The following is a 13347-nucleotide window of genomic DNA, read 5'->3' on the forward strand; positions in this document are numbered from 1 at the left end:
ACTCGCCGGCTCTCCCTTTTTCGGCGCGACTGCGGGCAAAACGCTGAGGGGGCACCCGGATTTGAACCGAGGACCTCTCGATCTGCAGTCGAATGCTCTGCCACTGAGCTATACCCCCCTTGCCTTGTCCTCGGTGTTTGAATTTTTTTTTTTTTTTTTTTTTTGTGCTAAACCGGCTCGACGGCATCGGTAAAGACACTCGCCGGCTCTCCCTTTTTCGGCGCGACTGCGGACAAAACGCTGAGGGGGCACCCGGATTTGAACCGAGGACCTCTCGATCTGCAGTCGAATGCTCTGCCACTGAGCTATACCCCTCCTTGACTTGTCCTCGGTGTTTAAATTTTTTATTTTTTTTGTGCTAAACCGGCTCGACGGCATCGGTAAAGACACTCGCCGGCTCTCCCTTTTTCGGCGCGACTGCGGGCAAAACGCTGAGGGGGCACCCGGATTTGAACCGAGGACCTCTCGATCTGCAGTCGAATGCTCTGCCACTGAGCTATACCCCTCCTTGCCTTGTCCTTGGTGTTTGAATTATTTTTATTTTTTTTTTGTGCTAAACCGGCTCGACGGCATCGGTAAGGACACTCGCCGGCTCTCCCTTTTTCTGCGCAACTGCGGGCAAAACGCTGAGGGGGCACCCGGATTTGAACCGAGGACCTCTCGATCTGCAGTCGAATGCTCTGCCACTGAGCTATACCCCCCTTACCTTGTCCTCCGTGTTTGAATTTTTATTTTTTTTAATTTTGTGCTAAACCGGCTCGACGGCATCGGTAAGGACACTCGCCGGCTCTCCCTTTTTCGGCGCGTCTGCGGGCAAAACGCTGAAGGGGCACCCGGATTTGAACCGAGGACCTCTCGATCTGCCGTCGAATGCTCTGCCACTGAGCTATACCCCCCTTGCCTTGTCCTTGGTGTTTGAATTTTTATTTATTTTTTTTTGTGCTAAACCGGCTCGACGGCATCGGTAAGGACACTCGCCGGCTCTCCCTTTTTCGTCACGACTGCGGGCAAAATGCTGAGGGGGCTCCCGGATTTGAACCGAGGACCTCTCGATCTGCAGTCGAATGCTCTGCCACTGAGCTATACCCCTCTTGCCTTGTCCTTGGTGTTTGAATTTTTTATTTTTTTTTTGTGCTAAACCGGCTCGACGGCATCGGTAAGGACACTCGCCGACTCTCCCTTTTTCGGCGCGACTGCGGGCAAAACGCTGAGGGGGCACCCGGATTTGAACCGAGAACCTCTCGATCTGCAGTCGAATGCTCTGCAACTGAGCTATACCCCTCCTTGCCTTGTCCTCGGTGTTTGAATTTTTTTTTTTTTTTTTGTGCTAAACCGGCTCGACGGCATCGGTAAAGACACTCGCCGGCTCTCCCTTTTTCGGCGCGGCTGCGGGCAAAACGCTGAGGGGGCACCCGGATTTGAACCGAGAACCTCTCGATCTGCAGTCGAATGCTCTGCCACTGAGCTATACCCCTCCTTGCCTTGTCCTCGGTGTTTGAATTTTCAGTTTTTTTTTTTTTTTTTTGTGCTAAATAGGCTCGACGGCATCGGTAAAGACACTCGCCGGCTCTCCCTTTTTCGGCGCGACTGCGGGCAAAACGCTGAGGGGGCACCCGAATTTGAACCGAGGACCTCTCGATCTGCAGTCGAATGCTCTGCCACTGAGCTATACCCCTCCTTGCTTTGTCCTCGGTGTTTAAATTTTTGTTTTGTTTTTTGTGCTAAACCGGCTCGACGGCATCGGTAAGGACACTCGCCGGCTCTCCCTTTTTCGGCGCGACTGTGGGCAAAACGCTGAGGGGGCACCTGGATTTGAACCAAGGACCTCTTGATATGCAGTCGAATGCTCTGCCACTGAGCTATACCACCCTTGCCTTGTCCTTGGTGTTTGAATTTTTTTTTTATTTTTTTTGTGCTAAACCGGCTCGACGGCATCGGTAAAGACACTCGCCGGCTCTCCCTTTATCGGCTCGACTGCGGGCAAAATGCTGAGGGGGCACCCGGATTTGAACCGAGGACCTCTCGATCTGCAGTCGAATGCTCTGCCACTGAGCTATACCCCCCTTGCCTTGTCCTCAGTGTTTGAAATTTTGTTTTTTGTGCTAAACCGGCTTGACGGCATCGGTAAAGACACTCGCCGGCTCTCCCTTTTTCGGCGCGACTGCGGGCAAAACGCTGAGGGGGCACCCGGATTTGAACCGAGGACCTCTCGATCTGCAGTCGAATGCTCTGCCACTGAGCTATACCCCCCTTGCCTTGTCCTCGGTGTTTGAATTTTTTTTTTTTTTTTTTTTGTGCTAAACCGGCTCGACGGCATCGGTAAAGACACTCGCCGGCTCTCCCTTTTTCGGCGCGACTGCGGGCAAAACGCTGAGGGGGCACCCGGATTTGAACCGAGGACCTCTCGATCTGCAGTCGAATGCTCTGCCACTGAGCTATACCCCCCTTGCCTTGTCCTCGGTGTTTGAATTTTTTTTTTTTTTTTTTTTTGTGCTAAACCGGCTCGACGGCATCGGTAAAGACACTCGCCGGCTCTCCCTTTTTCGGCGCGACTGCGGGCAAAACGCTGAGGGGGCACCCGGATTTGAACCGAGGACCTCTCGATCTGCAGTCGAATGCTCTGCCACTGAGCTATACCCCCCTTGCCTTGCCCTCGGTGTTTGAATTTTTTTATTTTTTTTTTGTGCTAAACCGGCTCGACGGCATCGGTAAAGACACTCGCCGGCTCTCCCTTTTTCGGCGCGACTGCGGGCAAAACGCTGAGGGGGCACCCGGATTTGAACCGAGGACCTCTCGATCTGCAGTCGAATGCTCTGCCACTGAGCTATACCCCCCTTGCCTTGTCCTCGGTGTTTGAATTTATTTTATTTTTTTTTTTGTGCTAAACCGGCTCGACGGCATCGGTAAAGACACTCGCCGGCTCTCCCTTTTTCGGCGCGACTGCGGGCAAAACGCTGAGGGGGCACCCGGATTTGAACCGAGGACCTCTCGATCTGCAGTCGAATGCTCTGCCACGGAGCTATACCCCCCTTGCCTTGCCCTCGGTGTTTGAATTTTTTTATTTTTTTTTGTGCTAAACCGGCTCGACGGCATCGGTAAAGACACTCGCCGGCTCTCCCTTTTTCGGCGCGACTGCGGGCAAAACGCTGAGGGGGCACCCGGATTTGAACCGAGGACCTCTCGATCTGCAGTCGAATGCTCTGCCACGGAGCTATACCCCCCTTGCCTTGCCCTCGGTGTTTGAATTTTTTTATTTTTTTTTGTGCTAAACCGGCTCGACGGCATCGGTAAAGACACTCGCCGGCTCTCCCTTTTTCGGCGCGACTGCGGGCAAAACGCTGAGGGGGCACCCGGATTTGAACCGAGGACCTCTCGATCTGCAGTCGAATGCTCTGCCACGGAGCTATACCCCCCTTGCCTTGCCCTCGGTGTTTGAATTTTTTTATTTTTTTTTGTGCTAAACCGGCTCGACGGCATCGGTAAAGACACTCGCCGGCTCTCCCTTTTTCGGCGCGACTGCGGGCAAAACGCTGAGGGGGCACCCGGATTTGAACCGAGGACCTCTCGATCTGCAGTCGAATGCTCTGCCACTGAGCTATACCCCCCTTGCCTTGCCCTCGGTGTTTGAATTTTTTTATTTTTTTTTGTGCTAAACCGGCTCGACGGCATCGGTAAAGACACTCGCCGGCTCTCCCTTTTTCGGCGCGACTGCGGGCAAAACGCTGAGGGGGCACCCGGATTTGAACCGAGGACCTCTCGATCTGCAGTCGAATGCTCTGCCACTGAGCTATACCCCCCTTGCCTTGTCCTCGGTGTTTGAATTTTTTCATTTTTTTTTGTGCTAAACCGGCTCGACGGCATCGGTAAAGACACTCGCCGGCTCTCCCTTTTTCGGCGCGACTGCGGGCAAAACGCTGAGGGGGCACCCGGATTTGAACCGAGGACCTCTCGATCTGCAGTCGAATGCTCTGCCACTGAGCTATACCCCCCTTGCCTTGTCCTCGGTGTTTGAATTTTTATTTTTTTTAATTTTGTGCTAAACCGGCTCGACGGCATCGGTAAGGACACTCGCCGGCTCTCCCTTTTTCGGCGCGTCTGCGGGCAAAACGCTGAAGGGGCACCCGGATTTGAACCGAGGACCTCTCGATCTGCCGTCGAATGCTCTGCCACTGAGCTATACCCCCCTTGCCTTGTCCTTGGTGTTTGAATTTTTATTTATTTTTTTTTGTGCTAAACCGGCTCGACGGCATCGGTAAGGACACTCGCCGGCTCTCCCTTTTTCGTCACGACTGCGGGCAAAATGCTGAGGGGGCTCCCGGATTTGAACCGAGGACCTCTCGATCTGCAGTCGAATGCTCTGCCACTGAGCTATACCCCTCTTGCCTTGTCCTTGGTGTTTGAATTTTTTATTTTTTTTTTGTGCTAAACCGGCTCGACGGCATCGGTAAGGACACTCGCCGACTCTCCCTTTTTCGGCGCGACTGCGGGCAAAACGCTGAGGGGGCACCCGGATTTGAACCGAGAACCTCTCGATCTGCAGTCGAATGCTCTGCCACTGAGCTATACCCCTCCTTGCCTTGTCCTCGGTGTTTGAATTTTTTTTTTTTTTTTTTGTGCTAAACCGGCTCGACGGCATCGGTAAAGACACTCGCCGGCTCTCCCTTTTTCGGCGCGGCTGCGGGCAAAATGCTGAGGGGGCACCCGGATTTGAACCGAGAACCTCTCGATCTGCAGTCGAATGCTCTGCCACTGAGCTATACCCCTCCTTGCCTTGTCCTCGGTGTTTGAATTTTCAGTTTTTTTTTTTTTTTTTGTGCTAAATAGGCTCGACGGCATCGGTAAAGACACTCGCCGGCTCTCCCTTTTTCGGCGCGACTGCGGGCAAAATGCTGAGGGGGCACCCGGATTTGAACCGAGCACCTCTCGATCTGCAGTCGAATGCTCTGCCACTGAGCTATACCCCCCTTGCCTTGCCCTCGGTGTTTGAATTTTTTTTTTTTTTTTTGTGCTAAACCGGCTCGACGGCATCGGTAAAGACACTCGCCGGCTCTCCCTTTTTCGGCGCGACTGCGGGCAAAACGCTGAGGGGGCACCCGGATTTGAACCGAGGACCTCTCGATCTGCAGTCGAATGCTCTGCCACGGAGCTATACCCCCCTTGCCTTGCCCTCGGTGTTTGAATTTTTTTATTTTTTTTTGTGCTAAACCGGCTCGACGGCATCGGTAAAGACACTCGCCGGCTCTCCCTTTTTCGGCGCGACTGCGGGCAAAACGCTGAGGGGGCACCCGGATTTGAACCGAGGACCTCTCGATCTGCAGTCGAATGCTCTGCCACGGAGCTATACCCCCCTTGCCTTGCCCTCGGTGTTTGAATTTTTTTATTTTTTTTGTGCTAAACCGGCTCGACGGCATCGGTAAAGACACTCGCCGGCTCTCCCTTTTTCGGCGCGACTGCGGGCAAAACGCTGAGGGGGCACCCGGATTTGAACCGAGGACCTCTCGATCTGCAGTCGAATGCTCTGCCACTGAGCTATACCCCCCTTGCCTTGCCCTCGGTGTTTGAATTTTTTTTTTTTTTTTTTGTGCTAAACCGGCTCGACGGCATCGGTAAAGACACTCGCCGGCTCTCCCTTTTTCGGCGCGACTGCGGGCAAAACGCTGAGGGGGCACCCGGATTTGAACCGAGGACCTCTCGATCTGCAGTCGAATGCTCTGCCACTGAGCTATACCCCCCTTGCCTTGCCCTCGGTGTTTGAATTTTTTTTTTTTTTTTTGTGCTAAACCGGCTCGACGGCATCGGTAAGGACACTCGCCGGCTCTCCCTTTTTCGTCACGACTGCGGGCAAAACGCTGAGGGGGCACCCGGATTTGAACCGAGGACCTCTCGATCTGCAGTCGAATGCTCTGCCACTGAGCTATACCCCCCTTGCCTTGCCCTCGGTGTTTGAATTTTTTTTTTTTTTTTTTGTGCTAAACCGGCTCGACGGCATCGGTAAGGACACTCGCCGGCTCTCCCTTTTTCGTCACGACTGCGGGCAAAATGCTGAGGGGGCTCCCGGATTTGAACCGAGGACCTCTCGATCTGCAGTCGAATGCTCTGCCACTGAGCTATACCCCTCTTGCCTTGTCCTTGGTGTTTGAATTTTTTATTTTTTTTTTGTGCTAAACCGGCTCGACGGCATCGGTAAGGACACTCGCCGACTCTCCCTTTTTCGGCGCGACTGCGGGCAAAACGCTGAGGGGGCACCCGGATTTGAACCGAGAACCTCTCGATCTGCAGTCGAATGCTCTGCCACTGAGCTATACCCCTCCTTGCCTTGTCCTCGGTGTTTGAATTTTTTTTTTTTTTTTTTGTGCTAAACCGGCTCGACGGCATCGGTAAAGACACTCGCCGGCTCTCCCTTTTTCGGCGCGGCTGCGGGCAAAATGCTGAGGGGGCACCCGGATTTGAACCGAGAACCTCTCGATCTGCAGTCGAATGCTCTGCCACTGAGCTATACCCCTCCTTGCCTTGTCCTCGGTGTTTGAATTTTCAGTTTTTTTTTTTTTTTTTTGTGCTAAATAGGCTCGACGGCATCGGTAAAGACACTCGCCGGCTCTCCCTTTTTCGGCGCGACTGCGGGCAAAATGCTGAGGGGGCACCCGGATTTGAACCGAGCACCTCTCGATCTGCAGTCGAATGCTCTGCCACTGAGCTATACCCCCCTTGCCTTGCCCTCGGTGTTTGAATTTTTTTTTTTTTTTTTTGTGCTAAACCGGCTCGACGGCATCGGTAAAGACACTCGCCGGCTCTCCCTTTTTCGGCGCGACTGCGGGCAAAACGCTGAGGGGGCACCCGGATTTGAACCGAGGACCTCTCGATCTGCAGTCGAATGCTCTGCCACGGAGCTATACCCCCCTTGCCTTGCCCTCGGTGTTTGAATTTTTTTATTTTTTTTTGTGCTAAACCGGCTCGACGGCATCGGTAAAGACACTCGCCGGCTCTCCCTTTTTCGGCGCGACTGCGGGCAAAACGCTGAGGGGGCACCCGGATTTGAACCGAGGACCTCTCGATCTGCAGTCGAATGCTCTGCCACGGAGCTATACCCCCCTTGCCTTGCCCTCGGTGTTTGAATTTTTTTATTTTTTTTTGTGCTAAACCGGCTCGACGGCATCGGTAAAGACACTCGCCGGCTCTCCCTTTTTCGGCGCGACTGCGGGCAAAACGCTGAGGGGGCACCCGGATTTGAACCGAGGACCTCTCGATCTGCAGTCGAATGCTCTGCCACGGAGCTATACCCCCCTTGCCTTGCCCTCGGTGTTTGAATTTTTTTATTTTTTTTTGTGCTAAACCGGCTCGACGGCATCGGTAAAGACACTCGCCGGCTCTCCCTTTTTCGGCGCGACTGCGGGCAAAACGCTGAGGGGGCACCCGGATTTGAACCGAGGACCTCTCGATCTGCAGTCGAATGCTCTGCCACTGAGCTATACCCCCCTTGCCTTGCCCTCGGTGTTTGAATTTTTTTTTTTTTTTTTTGTGCTAAACCGGCTCGACGGCATCGGTAAAGACACTCGCCGGCTCTCCCTTTTTCGGCGCGACTGCGGGCAAAACGCTGAGGGGGCACCCGGATTTGAACCGAGGACCTCTCGATCTGCAGTCGAATGCTCTGCCACTGAGCTATACCCCCCTTGCCTTGCCCTCGGTGTTTGAATTTTTTTTTTTTTTTTTTGTGCTAAACCGGCTCGACGGCATCGGTAAAGACACTCGCCGGCTCTCCCTTTTTCGGCGCGACTGCGGGCAAAACGCTGAGGGGGCACCCGGATTTGAACCGAGCACCTCTCGATCTGCAGTCGAATGCTCTGCCACTGAGCTATACCCCCCTTGCCTTGCCCTCGGTGTTTGAATTTTTTTTTTTTTTTTTTGTGCTAAACCGGCTCGACAGCATCGGTAAAGACACTCGCCGGCTCTCCCTTTTTCGGCGCGACTGCGGGCAAAACGCTGAGGGGGCACCCGGATTTGAACCGAGGACCTCTCGATCTGCAGTCGAATGCTCTGCCACTGAGCTATACCCCCCTTGCCTTGTCCTCGGTGTTTGAATTTTTTCATTTTTTTTTGTGCTAAACCGGCTCGACGGCATCGGTAAAGACACTCGCCGGCTCTCCCTTTTTCGGCGCGACTGCGGGCAAAACGCTGAGGGGGCACCCGGATTTGAACCGAGGACCTCTCGATCTGCAGTCGAATGCTCTGCCACTGAGCTATACCCCCCTTGCCTTGTCCTCGGTGTTTGAATTTTTATTTTTTTTAATTTTGTGCTAAACCGGCTCGACGGCATCGGTAAGGACACTCGCCGGCTCTCCCTTTTTCGGCGCGTCTGCGGGCAAAACGCTGAAGGGGCACCCGGATTTGAACCGAGGACCTCTCGATCTGCCGTCGAATACTCTGCCACTGAGCTATACCCCCCTTGCCTTGTCCTTGGTGTTTGAATTTTTATTTATTTTTTTTTGTGCTAAACCGGCTCGACGGCATCGGTAAGGACACTCGCCGGCTCTCCCTTTTTCGTCACGACTGCGGGCAAAATGCTGAGGGGGCTCCCGGATTTGAACCGAGGACCTCTCGATCTGCAGTCGAATGCTCTGCCACTGAGCTATACCCCTCTTGCCTTGTCCTTGGTGTTTGAATTTTTTATTTTTTTTTTGTGCTAAACCGGCTCGACGGCATCGGTAAGGACACTCGCCGACTCTCCCTTTTTCGGCGCGACTGCGGGCAAAACGCTGAGGGGGCACCCGGATTTGAACCGAGAACCTCTCGATCTGCAGTCGAATGCTCTGCCACTGAGCTATACCCCTCCTTGCCTTGTCCTCGGTGTTTGAATTTTTTTTTTTTTTTTTGTGCTAAACCGGCTCGACGGCATCGGTAAAGACACTCGCCGGCTCTCCCTTTTTCGGCGCGGCTGCGGGCAAAATGCTGAGGGGGCACCCGGATTTGAACCGAGAACCTCTCGATCTGCAGTCGAATGCTCTGCCACTGAGCTATACCCCTCCTTGCCTTGTCCTCGGTGTTTGAATTTTCAGTTTTTTTTTTTTTTTTTTGTGCTAAATAGGCTCGACGGCATCGGTAAAGACACTCGCCGGCTCTCCCTTTTTCGGCGCGACTGCGGGCAAAATGCTGAGGGGGCACCCGGATTTGAACCGAGCACCTCTCGATCTGCAGTCGAATGCTCTGCCACTGAGCTATACCCCCCTTGCCTTGCCCTCGGTGTTTGAATTTTTTTTTTTTTTTTTGTGCTAAACCGGCTCGACGGCATCGGTAAAGACACTCGCCGGCTCTCCCTTTTTCGGCGCGACTGCGGGCAAAACGCTGAGGGGGCACCCGGATTTGAACCGAGGACCTCTCGATCTGCAGTCGAATGCTCTGCCACGGAGCTATACCCCCCTTGCCTTGCACTCGGTGTTTGAATTTTTTTATTTTTTTTTGTGCTAAACCGGCTCGACGGCATCGGTAAAGACACTCGCCGGCTCTCCCTTTTTCGGCGCGACTGCGGGCAAAATGCTGAGGGGGCACCCGGATTTGAACCGAGGACCTCTCGATCTGCAGTCGAATGCTCTGCCACAGAGCTATACCCCCCTTGCCTTGCCCTCGGTGTTTGAATTTTTTTATTTTTTTTTGTGCTAAACCGGCTCGACGGCATCGGTAAAGACACTCGCCGGCTCTCCCTTTTTCGGCGCGACTGCGGGCAAAACGCTGAGGGGGCACCCGGATTTGAACCGAGGACCTCTCGATCTGCAGTCGAATGCTCTGCCACGGAGCTATACCCCCCTTGCCTTGCCCTCGGTGTTTGAATTTTTTTATTTTTTTTTGTGCTAAACCGGCTCGACGGCATCGGTAAAGACACTCGCCGGCTCTCCCTTTTTCGGCGCGACTGCGGGCAAAACGCTGAGGGGGCACCCGGATTTGAACCGAGGACCTCTCGATCTGCAGTCGAATGCTCTGCCACTGAGCTATACCCCCCTTGCCTTGCCCTCGGTGTTTGAATTTTTTTTTTTTTTTTTTGTGCTAAACCGGCTCGACGGCATCGGTAAAGACACTCGCCGGCTCTCCCTTTTTCGGCGCGACTGCGGGCAAAACGCTGAGGGGGCACCCGGATTTGAACCGAGCACCTCTCGATCTGCAGTCGAATGCTCTGCCACTGAGCTATACCCCCCTTGCCTTGCCCTCGGTGTTTGAATTTTTTTTTTTTTTTTTTGTGCTAAACCGGCTCGACGGCATCGGTAAAGACACTCGCCGGCTCTCCCTTTTTCGGCGCGACTGCGGGCAAAACGCTGAGGGGGCACCCGGATTTGAACCGAGCACCTCTCGATCTGCAGTCGAATGCTCTGCCACTGAGCTATACCCCCCTTGCCTTGCCCTCGGTGTTTGAATTTTTTTTTTTTTTTTTTGTGCTAAACCGGCTCGACGGCATCGGTAAAGACACTCGCCGGCTCTCCCTTTTTCGGCGCGACTGCGGGCAAAACGCTGAGGGGGCACCCGGATTTGAACCGAGGACCTCTCGATCTGCAGTCGAATGCTCTGCCACTGAGCTATACCCCTCTTGCCTTGCCCTCGGTGTTTGAATTATTTTTTTTTTTTTTGTGCTAAACCGGCTCGACGGCATCGGTAAAGACACTCGCCGGCTCTCCCTTTATCGGCTCGACTGCGGGCAAAATGCTGAGGGGGCACCCGGATTTGAACCGAGGATCTCTCGATCTGCAGTCGAATGCTCTGCCACTGAGCTATACCCCCCTTGCCTTGTCCTCAGTGTTTGAAATTTTTTTTTTTGTGCTAAACCGGCTTGACGGCATCGGTAAAGACACTCGCCGGCTCTCCCTTTTTCGGCGCGACTGCGGGCAAAACGCTGAGGGGGCACCCGGATTTGAACCGAGGACCTCTCGATCTGCAGTCGAATGCTCTGCCACGGAGCTATACCCCCCTTGCCTTGCCCTCGGTGTTTGAATTTTTTTATTTTTTTTTGTGCTAAACCGGCTCGACGGCATCGGTAAAGACACTCGCCGGCTCTCCCTTTTTCGGCGCGACTGCGGGCAAAACGCTGAGGGGGCACCCGGATTTGAACCGAGGACCTCTCGATCTGCAGTCGAATGCTCTGCCACGGAGCTATACCCCCCTTGCCTTGCCCTCGGTGTTTGAATTTTTTTATTTTTTTTTGTGCTAAACCGGCTCGACGGCATCGGTAAAGACACTCGCCGGCTCTCCCTTTTTCGGCGCGACTGCGGGCAAAATGCTGAGGGGGCACCCGGATTTGAACCGAGGACCTCTCGATCTGCAGTCGAATGCTCTGCCACGGAGCTATACCCCCCTTGCCTTGCCCTCGGTGTTTGAATTTTTTTATTTTTTTTTGTGCTAAACCGGCTCGACGGCATCGGTAAAGACACTCGCCGGCTCTCCCTTTTTCGGCGCGACTGCGGGCAAAACGCTGAGGGGGCACCCGGATTTGAACCGAGGACCTCTCGATCTGCAGTCGAATGCTCTGCCACGGAGCTATACCCCCCTTGCCTTGCCCTCGGTGTTTGAATTTTTTTATTTTTTTTTGTGCTAAACCGGCTCGACGGCATCGGTAAAGACACTCGCCGGCTCTCCCTTTTTCGGCGCGACTGCGGGCAAAACGCTGAGGGGGCACCCGGATTTGAACCGAGGACCTCTCGATCTGCAGTCGAATGCTCTGCCACTGAGCTATACCCCCCTTGCCTTGCCCTCGGTGTTTGAATTTTTTTATTTTTTTTTGTGCTAAACCGGCTCGACGGCATCGGTAAAGACACTCGCCGGCTCTCCCTTTTTCGGCGCGACTGCGGGCAAAACGCTGAGGGGGCACCCGGATTTGAACCGAGGACCTCTCGATCTGCAGTCGAATGCTCTGCCACTGAGCTATACCCCCCTTGCCTTGCCCTCGGTGTTTGAATTTTTTTATTTTTTTTTGTGCTAAACCGGCTCGACGGCATCGGTAAAGACACTCGCCGGCTCTCCCTTTTTCGGCGCGACTGCGGGCAAAACGCTGAGGGGGCACCCGGATTTGAACCGAGGACCTCTCGATCTGCAGTCGAATGCTCTGCCACTGAGCTATACCCCCCTTGCCTTGTCCTTGGTGTTTGAATTTTTTATTTTTATTTTTTTTTTTTTGGGTTAAACCGGCTCGACGGCATCGGTAAAGACACTCGCCGGCTCTCCCTTTTTCGGCGCGACTGCGGGCAAAACGCTGAGGGGGCACCCGGATTTGAACCGAGGACCTCTCGATCTGCAGTCGAATGCTCTGCCACTGAGCTATACCCCCCTTGCCTTGTCCTTGGTGTTTGAATTTTTTTTTTTTTTTTTTTTTTTTTGGGTTAAACCGGCTCGACGGCATCGGTAAAGACACTCGCCGGCTCTCCCTTTTTCGGCGCGACTGCGGGCAAAACGCTGAGGGGGCACCCGGATTTGAACCGAGGACCTCTCGATCTGCAGTCGAATGCTCTGCCACTGAGCTATACCCCCCTTGCCTTGTCCTCGGTGTTTGAATTTTTTTTTTTTTTTTTTTTGTGCTAGACCGGCTCGACGGCATCGGTAAAGACACTCGCCAGCTCTCCCTTTTTCGGCGCGACTGCGGGCAAAACGCTGAGGGGGCACCCGGATTTGAACCGAGGACCTCTCGATCTGCAGTCGAATGCTCTGCCACTGAGCTATACCCCCCTTGCCTTGTCCTCGGTGTTTGAATTTTTTTTTTTTTTTTTTTGTGCTAGACCGGCTCGACGGCATCGGTAAAGACACTCGCCAGCTCTCCCTTTTTCGGCGCGACTGCGGGCAAAACGCTGAGGGGGCACCCGGATTTGAACCGAGGATCTCTCGATCTGCAGTCGAATGCTCTGCCACTGAGCTATACCCCCCTTGCCTTGTCCTCAGTGTTTGAAATTTTTTTTTTTTGTGCTAAACCGGCTTGACGGCATCGGTAAAGACACTCGCCGGCTCTCCCTTTTTCGGCGCGACTGCGGGCAAAACGCTGAGGGGGCACCCGGATTTGAACCGAGGACCTCTTGATCTGCAGTCGAATGCTCTGCCACGGAGCTATACCCCCCTTGCCTTGCCCTCGGTGTTTGAATTTTTTTATTTTTTTTTGTGCTAAACCGGCTCGACGGCATCGGTAAAGACACTCGCCGGCTCTCCCTTTTTCGGCGCGACTGCGGGCAAAACGCTGAGGGGGCACCCGGATTTGAACCGAGGACCTCTCGATCTGCAGTCGAATGCTCTGCCACGGAGCTATACCCCCCTTGCCTTGCCCTCGGTGTTTGAATTTTTTTATTTTTTTTTGTGCTAAACCGGCTCGACGGCATCGGTAAAGACACTCGC

At 53.7% G+C, this 13347-nt stretch overlaps 24 non-coding genes across 24 annotated transcripts; all 24 read right to left on the reverse strand.

The window, feature by feature from the left end:
• Window positions 1–46: 46 nt before the first annotated feature.
• On the reverse strand, window positions 47–118 carry TRNAC-GCA (transfer RNA cysteine (anticodon GCA)). Its single transcript has one exon. It is a non-coding gene; the product is annotated as a tRNA-Cys (tRNA).
• Window positions 119–629: 511 nt separating this feature from the next.
• On the reverse strand, window positions 630–701 carry TRNAC-GCA (transfer RNA cysteine (anticodon GCA)). The gene has a single exon. It is a non-coding gene; the product is annotated as a tRNA-Cys (tRNA).
• A 1290-nt stretch (window positions 702–1991) lies between these two features.
• TRNAC-GCA (transfer RNA cysteine (anticodon GCA)) lies at window positions 1992–2063 on the reverse strand. The gene has a single exon. It is a non-coding gene; the product is annotated as a tRNA-Cys (tRNA).
• Window positions 2064–2178: 115 nt separating this feature from the next.
• Window positions 2179–2250, reverse strand: TRNAC-GCA (transfer RNA cysteine (anticodon GCA)). The gene has a single exon. It is a non-coding gene; the product is annotated as a tRNA-Cys (tRNA).
• Window positions 2251–2373: 123 nt separating this feature from the next.
• TRNAC-GCA (transfer RNA cysteine (anticodon GCA)) lies at window positions 2374–2445 on the reverse strand. The gene has a single exon. It is a non-coding gene; the product is annotated as a tRNA-Cys (tRNA).
• A 124-nt stretch (window positions 2446–2569) lies between these two features.
• On the reverse strand, window positions 2570–2641 carry TRNAC-GCA (transfer RNA cysteine (anticodon GCA)). The gene has a single exon. It is a non-coding gene; the product is annotated as a tRNA-Cys (tRNA).
• Window positions 2642–2762: 121 nt separating this feature from the next.
• Window positions 2763–2834, reverse strand: TRNAC-GCA (transfer RNA cysteine (anticodon GCA)). The gene has a single exon. It is a non-coding gene; the product is annotated as a tRNA-Cys (tRNA).
• Window positions 2835–3533: 699 nt separating this feature from the next.
• On the reverse strand, window positions 3534–3605 carry TRNAC-GCA (transfer RNA cysteine (anticodon GCA)). Its single transcript has one exon. It is a non-coding gene; the product is annotated as a tRNA-Cys (tRNA).
• Window positions 3606–3725: 120 nt separating this feature from the next.
• TRNAC-GCA (transfer RNA cysteine (anticodon GCA)) lies at window positions 3726–3797 on the reverse strand. The gene has a single exon. It is a non-coding gene; the product is annotated as a tRNA-Cys (tRNA).
• A 120-nt stretch (window positions 3798–3917) lies between these two features.
• On the reverse strand, window positions 3918–3989 carry TRNAC-GCA (transfer RNA cysteine (anticodon GCA)). The gene has a single exon. It is a non-coding gene; the product is annotated as a tRNA-Cys (tRNA).
• Window positions 3990–5467: 1478 nt separating this feature from the next.
• TRNAC-GCA (transfer RNA cysteine (anticodon GCA)) lies at window positions 5468–5539 on the reverse strand. The gene has a single exon. It is a non-coding gene; the product is annotated as a tRNA-Cys (tRNA).
• Window positions 5540–5660: 121 nt separating this feature from the next.
• TRNAC-GCA (transfer RNA cysteine (anticodon GCA)) lies at window positions 5661–5732 on the reverse strand. The gene has a single exon. It is a non-coding gene; the product is annotated as a tRNA-Cys (tRNA).
• A 120-nt stretch (window positions 5733–5852) lies between these two features.
• Window positions 5853–5924, reverse strand: TRNAC-GCA (transfer RNA cysteine (anticodon GCA)). Its single transcript has one exon. It is a non-coding gene; the product is annotated as a tRNA-Cys (tRNA).
• Window positions 5925–7401: 1477 nt separating this feature from the next.
• On the reverse strand, window positions 7402–7473 carry TRNAC-GCA (transfer RNA cysteine (anticodon GCA)). Its single transcript has one exon. It is a non-coding gene; the product is annotated as a tRNA-Cys (tRNA).
• Window positions 7474–7594: 121 nt separating this feature from the next.
• On the reverse strand, window positions 7595–7666 carry TRNAC-GCA (transfer RNA cysteine (anticodon GCA)). Its single transcript has one exon. It is a non-coding gene; the product is annotated as a tRNA-Cys (tRNA).
• A 314-nt stretch (window positions 7667–7980) lies between these two features.
• Window positions 7981–8052, reverse strand: TRNAC-GCA (transfer RNA cysteine (anticodon GCA)). The gene has a single exon. It is a non-coding gene; the product is annotated as a tRNA-Cys (tRNA).
• A 120-nt stretch (window positions 8053–8172) lies between these two features.
• TRNAC-GCA (transfer RNA cysteine (anticodon GCA)) lies at window positions 8173–8244 on the reverse strand. The gene has a single exon. It is a non-coding gene; the product is annotated as a tRNA-Cys (tRNA).
• A 1671-nt stretch (window positions 8245–9915) lies between these two features.
• Window positions 9916–9987, reverse strand: TRNAC-GCA (transfer RNA cysteine (anticodon GCA)). Its single transcript has one exon. It is a non-coding gene; the product is annotated as a tRNA-Cys (tRNA).
• Window positions 9988–11641: 1654 nt separating this feature from the next.
• TRNAC-GCA (transfer RNA cysteine (anticodon GCA)) lies at window positions 11642–11713 on the reverse strand. Its single transcript has one exon. It is a non-coding gene; the product is annotated as a tRNA-Cys (tRNA).
• A 120-nt stretch (window positions 11714–11833) lies between these two features.
• TRNAC-GCA (transfer RNA cysteine (anticodon GCA)) lies at window positions 11834–11905 on the reverse strand. The gene has a single exon. It is a non-coding gene; the product is annotated as a tRNA-Cys (tRNA).
• A 120-nt stretch (window positions 11906–12025) lies between these two features.
• On the reverse strand, window positions 12026–12097 carry TRNAC-GCA (transfer RNA cysteine (anticodon GCA)). The gene has a single exon. It is a non-coding gene; the product is annotated as a tRNA-Cys (tRNA).
• A 129-nt stretch (window positions 12098–12226) lies between these two features.
• TRNAC-GCA (transfer RNA cysteine (anticodon GCA)) lies at window positions 12227–12298 on the reverse strand. Its single transcript has one exon. It is a non-coding gene; the product is annotated as a tRNA-Cys (tRNA).
• A 128-nt stretch (window positions 12299–12426) lies between these two features.
• On the reverse strand, window positions 12427–12498 carry TRNAC-GCA (transfer RNA cysteine (anticodon GCA)). Its single transcript has one exon. It is a non-coding gene; the product is annotated as a tRNA-Cys (tRNA).
• Window positions 12499–12621: 123 nt separating this feature from the next.
• TRNAC-GCA (transfer RNA cysteine (anticodon GCA)) lies at window positions 12622–12693 on the reverse strand. Its single transcript has one exon. It is a non-coding gene; the product is annotated as a tRNA-Cys (tRNA).
• Window positions 12694–13347: the final 654 nt, after the last annotated feature.

This window comes from Lithobates pipiens, unplaced genomic scaffold (genome assembly GCF_037356315.1).
Source record: "Lithobates pipiens isolate NorthernLeopardFrog02 unplaced genomic scaffold, aLitPip1_a1.2 Scaffold_22, whole genome shotgun sequence".
Taxonomy (NCBI): domain Eukaryota; kingdom Metazoa; phylum Chordata; class Amphibia; order Anura; family Ranidae; genus Lithobates; species Lithobates pipiens.